Source organism: Podarcis vaucheri, assembly GCF_965113315.1.
Source record: "Podarcis vaucheri genome assembly, chromosome: 11".
Classification (NCBI taxonomy): Eukaryota; Metazoa; Chordata; class Lepidosauria; order Squamata; family Lacertidae; genus Podarcis; species Podarcis vaucheri.
The window spans coordinates 61,241,121-61,256,934 of record NC_138749.1 but is presented as its reverse complement, the minus strand read 5'-3'; the positions used below and the strand labels follow the sequence as shown (position 1 = coordinate 61,256,934).

Below are 15,814 nucleotides of genomic sequence, written 5' to 3'. Positions count from 1 at the left end.
CAGGATTAGACTAGTATCCACCAGAATGGTATAGCCAGCAAAATTGAAGTCATTTACTGGAACGCTTTTAATTTGGTTTAAACAAAATGCTCTTTTGTATATTCAAATGGGGAGTAGCTCAGCTGTTGTGGAGCCAGAAAATTAATGGTATTTTTTAGTGAAATAGCAGAAAACCATGTCAACAACATAGCTGTGGATGATAATGCTGGAATTTTTATTCATGAGGAATTATCAATGCAGGTTACTGGACAGCATAGTGTGACTGCGAATGACTGAGCATGAGGAAGCGGCTGTCCTCCTGCAAAGACAGTTTCATTTAGCCTTCCGAAAAGAGGATGGGATTTTAATTCTCCCTCTTCCTTTCCTCCTATGCTTTGCAAAGTCAGAGGGGACTGGTACAACCCCCCCCCCCCCGCAGGATTAGTTGGGCTTTCCTTCTGGGAGTTATGGAAAAAGCTCAGAGTGGCAATTTCTTAGGAAAATCAGTAGGCACTGGCTGGTGTGAATGGTGTGACAAAGGATCAAATGCACTTAGGGAGACTTATTTCCATTAAAGGGGGTCTTTCTCTGAGATCAAAGCACCATAGAATTGTAGAGCTCAAAGGGACCCCAAGGGCCATCTACTCCAACCCCTTGCAATGCAGGGATCTTAACTGAAAACGTCCAGTGAAGGAGAGTCCACCACCTTCTAAGAGAAACTGTTCCACCCTTGAACAGCTCTGACCGTCAGAACATTCTTTCTGATGTTTAATTGGAATCTCCTTACTTGTAACTTGAATCTATTGGTTTGAGTCCTACCTTCAGGAGCCAGAGAAAGCAAGATTGTTCCATCTTCCATGTGACAGCCCTTAACATACTGGAAAATGACTATCATATCTCCTTTCAGTCTCCTCGTTACCAAGCTAAACATACCCAACTCCCTCAACTGTTCCTCGTAAGGCTTAGTTTCCAGATACTTGATTATCTTGATTGCCCCTGTCACTTCACCACCCTCAACTTGTCAATATCCTTCTTAAATTGTGGTGCCCAGAACTGGACACAGTACTCCAGGTGTGGTCTGACTAAGGCAGACTAGAGTGGTGCCATAACTTCCCTTGATCAGGACACTATACTTCTGTTGATGCAGCCTAGAATAGCATTAGGTGTGTTTTTTTTGTGTTTTTTTGCTGCATCACATTGTTGACTCATGTTAAACTTGTGGTCCACCAAGACCCCTAGATCCTTTTCACATGTACTACTGGCAAACCAGGTGTCTCCCATCTTATATTTGTGCAGCTGGTTCCTCACACCTAAGTGCAGAACCATACACTTGTCCCTGTTGAAATTCATTTTGTTACTTTTTGCCCAGTTCTCCAGTCTGTTAAGGTCGTCTTGAATCCCAATTCTGTCATCTGCAGCATTAGTTACCCCTCCAAGTTTGGTGTCATCTGCAGATTGGATGAGTAACCCCTCAATTCCTTCATCCAAGTTATTTATAAAGGTGTTGAACAACAATGGGCCCAAGACAGATGCAAGGGTTTTATCTGTGCTCTTGCTAATGTATAGAAAGGGGTGGGAAATTGTTGGACTCAGACTCCTAGAATTTGGTACATTTGAATGGCAAGTTGCAATAGTTTTTTATCTGCAGAGGGTCACATGGACTCGCGTTCAAGTTTGTTTCTTCCTTGACGTACGGTCAAGGGCAGTCTTAGCAGTGAGTCCTTAAGGAGCATAACTCCTGATCAAGGCCACTGTTTCCTGGTATTTAAAAGGGGGCAGTTGGGCCTCGTAAATAGTAATCACCCTTGAATTGCCATTGTAGTAGCATCTCGAGAAGCATCCCAAACTAGGATACATACTGCTCACATTTGAAGATAGATATCTAAGAATGTGGTTTCCTAGACAACCTTGATGAAATGTTAGCTTTTGCAAAGATCTAAACCCACACCAGAGACATTGTTATCTCTGTCCCTGCTGGGTAATTTGTACACTGCAATAGTTTGTTTGGAAACATGCCTGTTGTTCCTTAAAATGGTACTTAATGTTAGAGAACAGAAGCATCTTCCCTCCCCCTTCTGTTTATATCATTTCATTTCTGAACCATTTAAAATGAAGAGCTTGAGCATGTATAGTGTTCAGAAACCTTTCAAATGGTATTTTTTAAAATAGATAAATTTCAGCATGAAAATGTTAGGAATGGAGCCAAGGAGGAAAAAAAAAAAAGCTTGGCTCATTCCATACAGCTATAATGATAATATATTATATCCCCTTTCCCTGAAAGTGATTCTAACAGCTGAGTTGAGTCTGGTGAATTTAGGAGTGCATGCCAGAACACTGTTTTAGAGGGATTACTGTAGTCTGTTTTTAACAAAAATGAAATATGGATTCCATTATGAAGTACTTACCCCGCCCCCCAAAATAGAGACTTCTCAATGTATCTAAAGAACAAAACAGAAGGTTGCATGTTTGAATAACAGTTATCACGCTTAACACGTTGGCAGAATGTGGGAGAGCACTAGACAACGAAACCTGTTTTTCAGCTGCTCTAGTTTGAATTAAAAATTTATCGGCCACTCGTTGCTGACATTAAAACATTTCTAGCCAGACAGGCTTGATCATGCTTTTAACATCTAAAATTTTAACTGAGCACTCTTTCTCCTACCAAGAATAGAAAGAGAAAGAGGCAAGAGCTGTTCACAGAGCTGCAAAAAAATTAGGTGTAGGAAATCATGACTTAAAAAAAAAAGGCAAAATGGATATTTTAACATTGAGTTCATTTGCAAATGGGATATGCAGGGTTATAAATTATATATATTCCCCACCTGTGGTTTTCAGGTGGAACTGGTCCAATAGATTTCATTGCCACTGCCACACTCCACATATGGGCAATGCCAAGTGATAAGCTTCATTTTTTCTTTCAATCAACATTTCTAAAGCTACGTTAAAAGTGCCACCATTACCAGTATTTACAAATAAGGAGGCTTGTGTTGCAAATCTCTAGCATATTTTGAAGTAGGTATGAGTCCTGGCACCCTTTGAAAGTAAGCTTTCCCTTCCCTGTGAAAGATTTGAAAACTATCCTCAAAGAAGATCAGTAGTATCAACTGCAAGCTAAGCTATACAAGTAAATTTCTGTCAACTGCACATAATTCAAAGAAAATATCTGTAAATTCAACATATAATTGTTAGGAGATGTCAGGTTTTAAGCACCAGTTACTTGTACATTTGGTGGAATTGTAAAAAAATAAATACTGAAAACAGGTATTTAAAAAGTACAGGATATCAACTAACTGTTAGGTTAAATACAAGGTGACATTGAAAAATAAAGCATTAAAATGTGTATCTGAATGTGCTAAAAGTGGTTAGAACAGACACAGGACAACAATGGGGAGAGGGGCAACCAATGTACTACAGGCCAGTCAAAATGGACCCTATTGCCAGAAGCTCCTCCTGCATTGATGATGTGTAGGGACTGAATCATACAAGACCCTTACTGGGTCCTCAGAATCTGATAGAGGTGCTTTTAAGCCCCATTCACAGAGTAGCTCCTCTATTTTAATAAGGAGTGAGTCAAAAGAAATGCAAACAAAAGCTGGGAGTTGTCTTTCTCTTTCTCTGGGCAGGTCCAGTGTGGTTTCCAGAACTGGTTCTGGAAGTGCAGCAGCCTCACACTGATAGTCTTTCTCTCTGCCTTGGCCTGTAACCTCCCAGCCAGAGGTAAATTCACCATTCTTCTTAGCTTTTGTTGGCTTGTATCCCTGCCCAACAAGGGAAAGGATGTGCTGGTTCTTTGAAGGTAGAAGCCGCACCCTCTGCAAAGCTCCCTTCTCTGAGGATGTATAGCCAACTCATCACAGCAGGTCTTCAAGAGTTACAGATCTTGCCTTCTCTAGTCTATGCCTTTCACCACATGAAATTGCTCCGTTGGATGAAATTGAGCGGATAAAATGATGGCGAAGATTTCTTTGTTGCTGCCACAGGAAAGACCAGCAGTGTGTTCTTACCTGTGTGCTGAGTCATATTCATTATGAATCTTCTCCCACTTACATTCCAGTCATTGGCCCTGCCACTTCATTACCGTTAGTTTCCCGGAATCTCAGGAAGCCAACATGACTCTACAACTGGGCCAGGGGCATTTGGGAGACAGCATTTGACTTAGCAAGACCTGAGAGCAGTAGTGTTCCACCCACCCACAGCTCTGTGGCGTTTCTGTGAATACTTGAGGGGGTTTTTGAGGGTCATTTGCATGTCTATCCATGTAAACCAGGCATGCCCAAAGTAGATTTTGTTTGGTGTAATCTGGCCCCTAAAAAAGGCCAACAACTTTGGTTGGCCCTTCGGTTGACCCTCACGGCCCTTCACTTCATCAACTCTGGCCCTCTTTGAAAAAAGTTTGGACACCATTGATGTAAACAGAACAATTCTCCATCCCAGTCTCTTGCGAGACGCATGAAAACAACTGCCAGTTTAAAAGCATTATATGCAGGGTTCAGTTATGCTCAGGTGTGGTTTGGTGATCCTTGTTACATAATACATATTTGGTCTCATGACTGAGCCCATCCTTTTAAATTACTAACCTGGAAGAGAATTTCCCTTGGCTTCGTTTCGCTGCATTATCCTCTGCACTGCAGCCCTAGTGACCTTCTCTCTCACTGTGTTCTGGGGATCTACAGACAGGGCATGAACTCATGCCGCATTAGCAGAAATTAGAAACAAGGAAGTAGATAATGGTTGTTTATATTGTCCTTTGCATGAATACTGTTGTAAATAAAAATATGCCCTTTTCCCTTATGGGGTATCCAAGAGCCCATATAGAGTCCTTACATAGGTTCCCTATTGGTAGGAGAAAATAACAGAGGCCAACCAGAGAATATTGAGAAGCAAAGCAGCTAGTAAGCTTGATCTTTATTGATCTGTTGCAACAGGGTACCCCCCTCACACGCAGGAGAGGAAGAGGACCTAGAACAATGGCCTGCAAGGCCTTATAAAGACTTTTGAAATTCCCCTTCTCTAGATCAGGACCACCCCCAGAAACATTATGCATACATCACAGAAGGGGTGTTGTTTTTCTCTTCTCCTTGTTTATCTCCTGTCTAGCAGGTTACTTGATTGGATTTTCTGGGGAGCCTGGCCATTCTTTTGTAATGCTAAAATACTTATTTCCTGGGCCAGGTCACAGGCTCACACCTTATTCAAACACAGATTAAAGGAAGAGACAATGGGGAGGCTTTTCCATTTTTAACCTTGCAGAGAAAGGATTTGGTCAGTTTAGGAATCAAAATGGTTCCAGGTTTGCCTTCCTGTACTGTTCTATGTATGTGCAGTTATGAACATTACTATATATCTAAAACCATAAAATTCCTATCACAATACAGTTGGTTCTGAATAGGCATTTTTACAGCCTAATCCTGTGCATGGGGACTGTGAAGGAAGTTCCATGGAGTTCCATGAGACTTACACCCATTTCAGAGTAGATAAGATTGCAGCTTTAGTAAATGTTTTAGTAAGACACATCAGCCTTTCTTAATTTCTGCTTTGACTGATTTCCCCCCCTGCAGCTTCTAAGCAGCTCACAATCTGGCCCACTAGGGGGCTACTAAAATATGTAGCAAACATTTACCGTAGCTTTGGATTTGTTTATTCACTTTTTTTTTAGTATTATTGTCCTTTACTTCTTTTAAGCTGCAATCCAAACACACTTACTGTATTGAGGAGTAAGTTCTATTGGAATACAAAGGCACTTATTTCCAAGTAAAGAAACAAAAGTTTACACTGTTACAATTTATAGGGATTGGTTTGGCATCCTATGAAAACACCCTGATGGTAAACCTAATCAAAATGTTACGCTTCTCACATTCTTGGGAACTTGAATACAGTGGTACCTCGCAAGACGAATGCCTCGCAAGACGAAAAACGCGCAAGACGAAAGAGTTTTCCGTTTTTTGAGTCGTTCCGCAAGACGAATTTCCTTATGGGCTTGCTTCGCAAGACGAAACATCTTGCGAGTTTGTTTCCTTTTTCTTAAAGCCGCTAAGCCGTTAATAGCCGCTAAGCCGCTAATAGCCGACTCGCGGAACAGATTAATTTCGTCTTGCGAGGCACCACTATTGTTTTTTGGAGGGGAGGGAGAGACTTAAAGTCTTGCTTTCAGTTGTGTTACACCCACACATAACTGCTGGCCTTGAGTAGTGAGTTGTAAGGTTGCTCTAGACCAGGCATGGCCAAACTTGGCCCGCCAGATGTTTTGGGACTACAATTCCCATCATCCCTGACCACTGGTCCTGTTAGCTAGGGATGATGGGAGTTGTAGTCCGAAAACATCTAGAGGGCCAAGGTTGGCCATGCTTGTTGTTAGGCAGTCTTGTGAGATGTGTCATAAAAAATAATTCGATTGTCAACTATAGTTGCTATTAAAAAACAACTGTGCCAGGGATTCATTTCCTGTCTAGCATTATTAGCAGTGTGGTGTCTGCCCTTTACAAATATGTCAATGTAGACTGACTGACTGCCTCCATGCTAGTACTTTAAAACCATAGAGGGATGAGGGGCGGGATTGGTCCCACAAAAACAGCCATTCTGACTTCTGTACAAATTGCTCTGGTAGACAGTTCACGCCTTCCTGAGCTATGTGCCATGTAAACTTCATATAAGTGTTACTCTTATGTCATGAGTGGGATACGCACCAAGCTATCGTGGAATCACTGAGGTGGAGAACAGGAGACTCAGCACCTCCCAAAAAACCCCATGATACATGTTGCAATGAACAAAGCCATCACTTGAAAACTTTAGACCTTGTGTTTTTTCCTCCTGAAAGATGTTCTGTACCTCCATTACATTAAAATAGGTGCCAGTTGCCAAAACACCTTGCAAAATGACTACTGAAGGTGACCCGGAAACTACAACTAATCCAGAATGCAGCAGCCAGACTGGTGACTGGGAACGGCCGCCGAGACCACATAACACCGGTCTTGAAAGACCTACATTGGCTCCCAGTACGTTTCCGAGCACAATTCAAAGTGTTGGTGCTGACCTTTAAATCCCTAAACAGCCTCAGTCCAGTATACCTGAAGGAGCGTCTCCACCTCCATCGTTCTACCCGGACACTGAGGTCAAGCACCGAGGGCCTTCTGGCGGTTCCCTCACTGCGAGAAGCAAAGATATAGGGAACCAGGCAGAAGGCCTTCTCGGTAGTGGCGCCCTCCCTGTGGAACGCCCTCCCACCAGATGTCAAAGAGAAAAATAACTACCAGACTTTCAGAAGACATCTGAAGGCAGCCCTGTTTAGGGAAGCTTTTGATGTTTGATGTATCATAGTATTTTAATTTTCTTTTGGAAGCCGCCCAGAGTGGCTGGGGAAACCCAGCCAGATGGGCGGGGTATAAATAATAAATTATTATTATTATTATTATTTCCAAACTTCTCAGCAATTAGGTTTTTTAAAAAGGAAAGTTGTTCTGTAGTTGTCCCTGTTTGATCTTGCTGATACAACACTTCACTCCCTCCTCCCTTTTGTGCCATTGCTATTATCCCCCCTTCACAGTTCAAGTCCTTTATTCTGGAATAATTAAATCAGACTGGCTACTCTGCCTGGTTTTTCCCTTTCAAATGCTAATATAAATTCTCATTCCATCCCAACATAAATTTAATAACTTTTTGTTGTTTATCCAGTGTGTCTCTTGCGCCCAAATGTTCAGTGTTTATCTGAAAACATAAAGATGCATCCCAGCTCAGTCGTGAGCTTTCAGTCTCTGTCAAACTCAGTTTATCATCTGTGAGTCTAGAATATTAACTTTTCTCTCTCAGTAGTTGTGGGGCAATATCCATCAGAAAATAAAGAAGATGCCCATAGCTAGCTCAAAATTGGTCACCAAAACCAAGACTAGATAGAAAATTTCAGCCCCATGGTTTATGGGCTTCATATTTATCCTAAACTTGTCTTGCTGCAATACAGCTGCTTTCATGCTTGCATGGAGACCCATGTGTGCAATAGTGTACTGTATTGTTAATTCTAAGCAATTTTTGGTATTGTCTGCCTGGAACGAAAACTTCCTTTATTGCCAAGAAACAGAAGAGTCTATACATTTATTTTCTCTGTCTGTATTCATCTTCCTGCTAAGAAATACCTTTTATCACACCCTGTGCCTTTATTTTTATCAGCCTTCCCATGATGCTATTCCAGTGATCTTTCCCCTAAGCGTTGCTGCTGTGCTCTTCATTTTCTTTCACTGACTGTACTTCAGCATGGTTGGTTACTTTCACCCTCCATTGACCCTTGTAGGTTCAGTAGCAGCTAGGCCTCACCTGCGTTAGATCCCCTTAGTCAATGATTGCAGAGGAAGCTGTATGTTAAAGGATTAATTTTAAACTTCCACCTGTGTAGCGCAAGGTAGCTGCCCTTGCTGTTGCTTTAAACACCTGTTAAGCTCGCCTTTGTGCACTTGTGAATCAGGAGGGGCCAAAGAATCGGCAGCCCATGCTGACAGAATTATGCTGCAAAATAGGCTGGCATTTTTTGACTTCCATTGTGTAACCTGATCTGTCTGTGCAAATGCTGTGTGTGTTTGTGTGCGTGCTTAACTGCACACATTGAAGCGAACCTGCAGACAGCTTAGCAAGACCCTCCAAATTAGTTAAATGTTTATATATCGCCAGCCTTACAACTATGATTAAGCATTTACGCTTTTCAGTTTTCCTTTTCACAGCACTCTGCTTTGTTTTAGGTAAGAATAGTCTAATTAGTTCAGTTTGCTGTTTATGGGTAAACAAAATGGCCTGCGTAGCCTGGTATCTCATGTCTGGCGATAAATTGATAGCCAGGGGTTTTTTAAGCGAGAGCATCGGATGTGATTCTGAGGGCAAGTTGTTCCAAGGGTGACTGAGTCAATAAGACTATATACTTCTATTAAATTTAAGGCAGCAATACAGAACCTGCAGTTCTTCAAATGGCGTTGGACTCCAACTCCCATCACCCCTGACTATCAGCCATGCTGGCTGCAGCTGATGGAGCTGGAATCTGAGTCCAGACAAATCTGGAGGGCCACAGTCTCCCTCCCATGTTTAATGTCTCCTAAGCTGCATTCTACTTCTACTGATTCCTCCCACCCCTTTTCTCTCTTTTCCTGGGGCCTAAAAATACCCATTGTTAGAAGACCTATGTGAGGGCTTCTGCTTGTGCAGTGGGGCTTTCCTCCCTCCCTGCATCCCATGTACTCCCACAATTGGCTCTCAAGGGGTCGTGTGAGCCCCCAGAACGGCATGCAGGCGCAAGGGAGGAACAGAGCCATCTGGCAAGTTGATATGCTTGTGCAGATGGAACGTTCAACACAGCACAGTATTGAATTTGACCCTCCATGCTTCCACCCTCTATGTTTTAACTATTCAATTACTAATTGAAGTAGATGCTAATGGAAGTAGAGTTGGTCGGTTCCTGTTGTGCCTCATCAAGGAGGCTGTTCCACAGAACAGGGACAGCCATGGGGATCCCAGTGGATGAGGGTGCAGGGTGTACATTTAATCCAGCAATTAATCATCCAGATTATATGGGCTAATCTAGGCATAGAGCATCCTTTCTTGATATAGCAGAAATACCATGGATCCTTGGAATTCCCCTCCCATTGTGTAATATTGCCATTCTGTCAGTGACTTGCTTTATGTAGACTTCCGATCAAAAGAAAAAGGAACTTTATATATTTTTTGCAAAATTATTTTACTTCTATTGTTAACTACCAGAACTAAACATTTGTATTCTGCTATATTATATAGGACACTGTTTTCTGTTAATTAACTTCATTTAATCAGCAATTAGTGAAATTAATTAGTGGGTAAAATGGCATATAAACATCAAACACTGCCTGTTTAAATCATAATTTTCATTAAAAGTAATGATTGAACCCTTGCATTACTAATATCAAACCAATTATCTTAAAGAGCCAATGTGAGACAAAGTGATTTGTACTTGAATTTTATAAAATGCACAACTCTAAGGCTGCAATCCAGAAACGGGCAGTCTTATGGCCTCATTGAAATCAATGAGATTTCTACACAAGTAATATGTAAAGCTACAGTCCTGCAACACTTTCTGGAGATTAAGCACAATTGAATGTAGCATGAGTTACTTCAAAGTAAACATGCATAGAACTTTCATACAAGTCTGATTGAATTAACTGAGGCTTAAATGTGTCTACTTTCTCTGGAGAGAACCCAAAAGCTGCACTCTTAAGCACACTAGGAGGCCTGTTCCATTGGAAAAAGTGAGATTTACTTCTAGGCTTGTTCTGGATGTCTTGTGGAAGATTGTGCTCTGGAGACTAGGACCCAAACCAATTCAAGTTACAAGAAAGGAGATTTCGACTAAACACTGGGAAGAACTTTCTGACAATGAGCTGTTTGACTGTCCCCTTCCTTGGAGGTTTTTAAGCAGTGGTTGGGTGGCGATCTGTCCTGGATGATCCAGCGGAGAGTCCTGCAGTGTTTGGGGGTTGGACTAGAGAACTTTTGGGATCCCTTCCAACTCTGATTCTATGATGGCACACTGCAAGCATAAAAGGGACATTCAGTTTGAACTTCTTTACTGTATACAGTGGTGCCCCGCAAGACGAATGCCTCGCAAGACGGAAAACTCGCAAGACGAAAGAGTTTTCCATTTTGGAGGTGCTTCGCAAAACAAATTTCCTATGGGCTTGCTTCGCAAGACGACAATGTCTTGCGAGTTCCTGCTGGTTTTTTCCCCTCCCCCCCTTTTTCTAAGCCGCTAAGCCGCTTATCAGCTGATCCGATCAGCAAATAAACCGCTAAAAGCCGCTAATAGCGCTAATCCGCTAATCCGTCAATGGGCTTGCTTTGGAAGACGAAAAAACCGCTAGACGAAGAGAATCACAGAACAGATTCTTTTCGTCTTGCGAGGCACCACTGTATATTATGAGTTTGCACTCTTTCTTTGTTGCTATTTAGACTCGTAAGCATGTGGCTTTGCATATGCTGAATGATTACACCCAAATGGCCCAGAATCCTCTTGTGCGGCAGTTCCTAGAATATCTTCAGAGTGGAAATGAGAGGCAGCAAAGTAGACTCTGCACAAGTGCATATTCAGCCAAGTAGCCTTTTCTTCTGAGGTCATTTTCCTGCCATGCATACTTTATCAATTTTTTATTGTTGCATTTGTACTTTGAGCAGACTTTATAACACCAATAATGTCATTCAGATAATTATATTATAATTGACCATCGCGATGAGCATCCTTGGCTTTTACTATGGTTTGTTTAATACCCCGGGATGGTCAATTATCTCATAATCCCCACTTTGTTGGGAATTGATGTTTTAATTATTGCACGCAAAATACATCATTGTCCCGGTGTTGTAAAGTTTCACAAGGGAATGATCACATTTTGAGTCCTCAGCCTTATTGCGTGGGAGGGTTCTCAGTTGTCCTTAGTCATTATTTCCATCTCTAATTTTCCTGAATTCCTCCCCCCCCCCCCCGGTCTGCCTGAGGTTAACTGTCTAAGACGCTTTGCCAAATGGCTGAACAGTATGGAAAGCTTGCTTTAACTGGAGCTTTATTTTGCTGTACAGTGGTACCTTGGGTTATGTAACCCGAGGTACCACTGTATTGCCTTTTCCTCCCTTGTTGCACTTTGACCCACATATGCTAATATAAGTAATATTCAGTGGACATTGGGGGGTGGAAGGGTAATAATAATTCTTGGTTTGCAGTAATTTGAAGTACCGTATTTTTCGCTCTATAACATGCACTAGACCATAACACGCACGTAGTTTTTAGAGGAGGAAAACAAGAAAAAAAATATTCTAACCGAAATAGTGAATATATGATTTTTGTGGTTCGGTTCATGCTGTGGCCACAGACATGTGATCTGACAGTGAGTTTGGAGTAGCCCAATGCAAAAATCCTGAGGATCCATGTGGATCCATGCTTTGTAACCACGGAGGAGGGAAGGAAGGGGAACCATGGATCCTCTGCTCAAGACTGCAGCAGATCTCCCCCGCCACCCACAGGCATTCGCTCCATAACACGCACAGACATTTCCCCTTACTTTCTAGGAGGAAAAAAGTGAGTGTTATGGTACAAAAAATACGGTTCTAATTACTGCAGGCAGGCAGCAGGCTGATGTTTGCCCTCTTGCTGGTGAGATATTTATGGCTTTCTAGGAGGGTTTCTATCACCTTCTTTGTGATCAGTAAATTTTAGGATAGGCAGGCCATAGGTGGCATCTGCTTCCAACAGTGACTGACACCCCACAATTGCATCAAGGGACATGGTGCCAACTCCCTGCAGTGTGTCATCTGGTTGCTACTGTTTTTTCCGGCACACACCCCACTTTACCTCTGTACCACTTCCATTCCAGCTGGGGGCTGTGTGGAAAAGCTTCCATCCATATGATTCTCCTAAGAGTGTGCTTGGCATAGCACCCAACTGAGGCCTGGGGGCCTTGTGTCACCTGAATGATATTCAAAGCATGTGGTTGAGAGACCATGTTATATGGATGCAGGCAGGCATAGCAGCATAGAGGGGTGGGGTGGGGAGCTGGGCTATGAAGTTATGTGTTAAAGAGGTCTTAGTCATGTCAAATAAATCAATTAGAAAAACCTCTAAATCAGTATGTAAAGACTGATCTAGCTTCCAGTGTTCCTATTTTGTTCTAAAGATCCTCCTGATTTGATATTTATATTTAGTTTCAAATTTTATTTGATTTTCCTTAATTAGAATTACAAATAACAAAGTTAAACATCGTAATAACTACTCTGGATTCCATAAACGCAAAGTCATAATAAGTACAATCACATATTTAGTGGGTACATATTTTACAATATTTCAAATATCTTAGGTTTTAAATAACATGGTCTAGTATTCCAAAAATTAATACAGATTTATCTGTTTTTATAAATTTGTTTTGCTTCTATTTACTTTTAATTTGTGTTGGATGTTTCTTTGCTTTCTTGCATTTCCACCGTAAATGGGGGGGAGGAGACACCTAGAGTATTAGATTTACATTTTCATCTTCTGATGCTTAAATTTTCCAAGCGGCCCCAACCTCACTCCTGCTCTGCCTCACCCTTCTACCATCCTGTTTAGGGCAGTGATTCCCGTTTGGGAGGGCAGCTCCATTGCACTGGCCCCCACTCCATTTTTTTTGAAAGGCGTGCAAATGAACTGCCTTCCCAACACCAGCCACACCTTTTAAAAACATCAACTAGGGCACAACCAAAAAATATGCACAACTGTTCATGTGTACAGCCAGATGTCAAATGGTATCAAGGTCTTGTCCTAAGCTTGTCTTTTTAAAAAAACAAAACGAAAAACCTTTCTCCTTGAAATTGGAAGCAAGCAACATTCTGTATAGTTCTAAGGCAAAATTTCTATTGTCCACTGACAAGTATTTATTATCAGATTTAGTATTTTCCCTTAATCAAACCCTTTCTACTTAATCCACTTGGTCACATTAAAGTTTCTCCTTACACTTCTGTACCCAACTGCATTGAATAATACTTGTTTATGTGAATCAACCGTGTGTGTGTGTGTGTAAAAAAAAAATCAGTTTGATAACACTGTAATTGCCCTCACCCCCACTGAGAATTAGTCTTTTGCAGTAATTGATGTGGTGGATCATCACCACCCATGTTACCTCTGGTCAGTCACATTACTTCTGTTTACTGGCAAAGTAGTGCAGAGGTTGACATGAAGCACTGGATTGGCTTCACAGATGTGTTTTCACCACAGCAGCCTCATTCCTGCCTCATCCTCTACCTCCCGATAAGCAACAGCAACGTGACCAACTGGACACCAAGTGAGTGACAGTGTCCCACCATGCCACCTGCCTCTGGTTTTGTGTCGGTGGCGATGATTAAGAGATCTCCAGCCACCAATTCCATCCAAGACTAGCACTTTCCTTGGGAGACAGAGTGACTACTAAAGTAGTTTCTGCTGTAGGTTTGTGGTAGTTCACTTTCTCTAAATCCCTGTATTTATGTTACACTCTAAAATTGGGATTAGGTTTGGACTTCCATAAAATGGGGTCATATAGAACAATATTTGCAAGTGTATGTATGGACCATTTTTTAGGTCATGTATAGACAGATGCTAGGCAGTATACATTGTTCCAGTGTGTGGATCACCCTTTAAAGAGCTAGCCATAATTTAGCTGCTTTATCATGCTTCTAGGGTGCTCTAAATTATAACGTTATTAAGCACCAGAATCAAAGATTAAAAGGGTATTTGTAGCACTGAGGCTAACTAGATTGAGAAAAATTGAAACCATGTGGTTTCAAATTTATGAAAATAAATACTTTCGTTTAAATCAGTACCATGGTTTACTCCTCCCTCTTTAGCCATCATTCTAATTGTCATTCAGCAATTAGTTTTCTCCTTATTGCAGCCAATTACTTAGAGAGAGAGAGAGAGAATGAGTCATAGTAAATTGAATTCAAATTATAATCTGCCTTCTCTCCATTTGTGGAATGGAAATAAATGGAGCAGGGGTATTGTTAACACATGCATAAGGGTATTTGCATAAAGTTGCGGGGAAAGCTCTAGGTTTCTAGTAGTATTAGGACAAAGGGGAAAGGATCTGCCCTGAACCCTAAATATTGCTACTTAGAGATGAGAGGTAGTTAACAACTTCTTTATACTGATCCCAGCCCACTTCCCAACACACCAGGAATCTTTCATTAGATCCTTGTGTATTATATCATAAGGTAACTAGGGACATTTTTGGTGGAGCAAAGAAACCTAGTGTGAGAATGGGATGCATAGATCCTGATTTGCAAGATTAGACCAGATTTGTGTGTTTCTTTCTGGTGTGGTTACTTTCCCTGCCCCCCTACCCACGTATTTTCTATTTGCATACATTGCTGGTGCAGCGTGGGACCGGGCAGTTAAGAAACTGCTCCTGTAGCATAGCAGTAACACACAAATGACTATATAATGCTTGTGAACAGAACCATAGCTTCTGTATACAGCTTATGTTTTCCTTGGGCAAAACAGTGCAACATTAGCCTTCTGTTTTTAATATGCAATAGGTGTTCACACATGATATTCTTCTTGACTCTGGGAAGTAAAATCAAGCAGTTGGTGTGTAAACATATAAATGAATAACTCCCTGAGGCTGTTTAGGTAAAACATGTATAAAACATGTATAAAATCCTGTCTGTTTTTAACTGCTAAACAAGTTGTAGTGATTTCTGTGGGGCTTTCTTCAAGTGTGTTAAGCATCAGGGTAGCAAGACAATCATTTGAGATTACAGTGTCATAGGAAAGAACACCCAGCAGTCTTGCACATTAAAAGAAGCATTAACGTTGGAGGTGTAGTTTTCTTTTTAAATAAAATAGTTCAGAGTCATGTCCCCTCCCCACTATTTTTTGTCTGATCTGGATTTTGTGTGACTTGACAAAATAAAATTCTTACTAGAGGGCTGCTTGCTTGCTTGAGGTCATAGCAAACACTGGGATTACGGGCTGTGTTCCCTTTATCAGGACTCCACTTCTACCTTTCATTATGAGGTACTAACTTTCCTGCACCATTGAGACGGCAAGAAGGCTTATTCCCCTGTGTTTTCAATGTGAAATGACAGCAGACGTACTAGCAAGAAGACCTGCTCATGCAGCGCTAACCCCCCCAGCCTGCTCTTTCAAGTGGCACACTGGTGCAGCCACCCACAAACTTACCAACTTGAGAGTAATCACCCCTGTTTTCCGCTTCCCTCCATCAGGATAGTAAAGTGCTCATCAAAGATTAGGTCCTCTGGGAGAGACCTGGTGTTTGGAAAGGTCACCTGGCACTGTTCCCCATTCACAAGACCCTTTTCACAAGATCTGTTGCAG

The 15,814-nt window shown here is 41.6% G+C and overlaps 1 protein-coding gene across 6 annotated transcripts in view; it reads left to right on the top strand.

The window, feature by feature from the left end:
- The window catches only part of LOC309542677 (transducin-like enhancer protein 4), a 125,774-nt gene that overhangs the window by 94,725 nt on the left and 15,235 nt on the right, over positions 1–15,814 (top strand). The window lies entirely within an intron of this gene.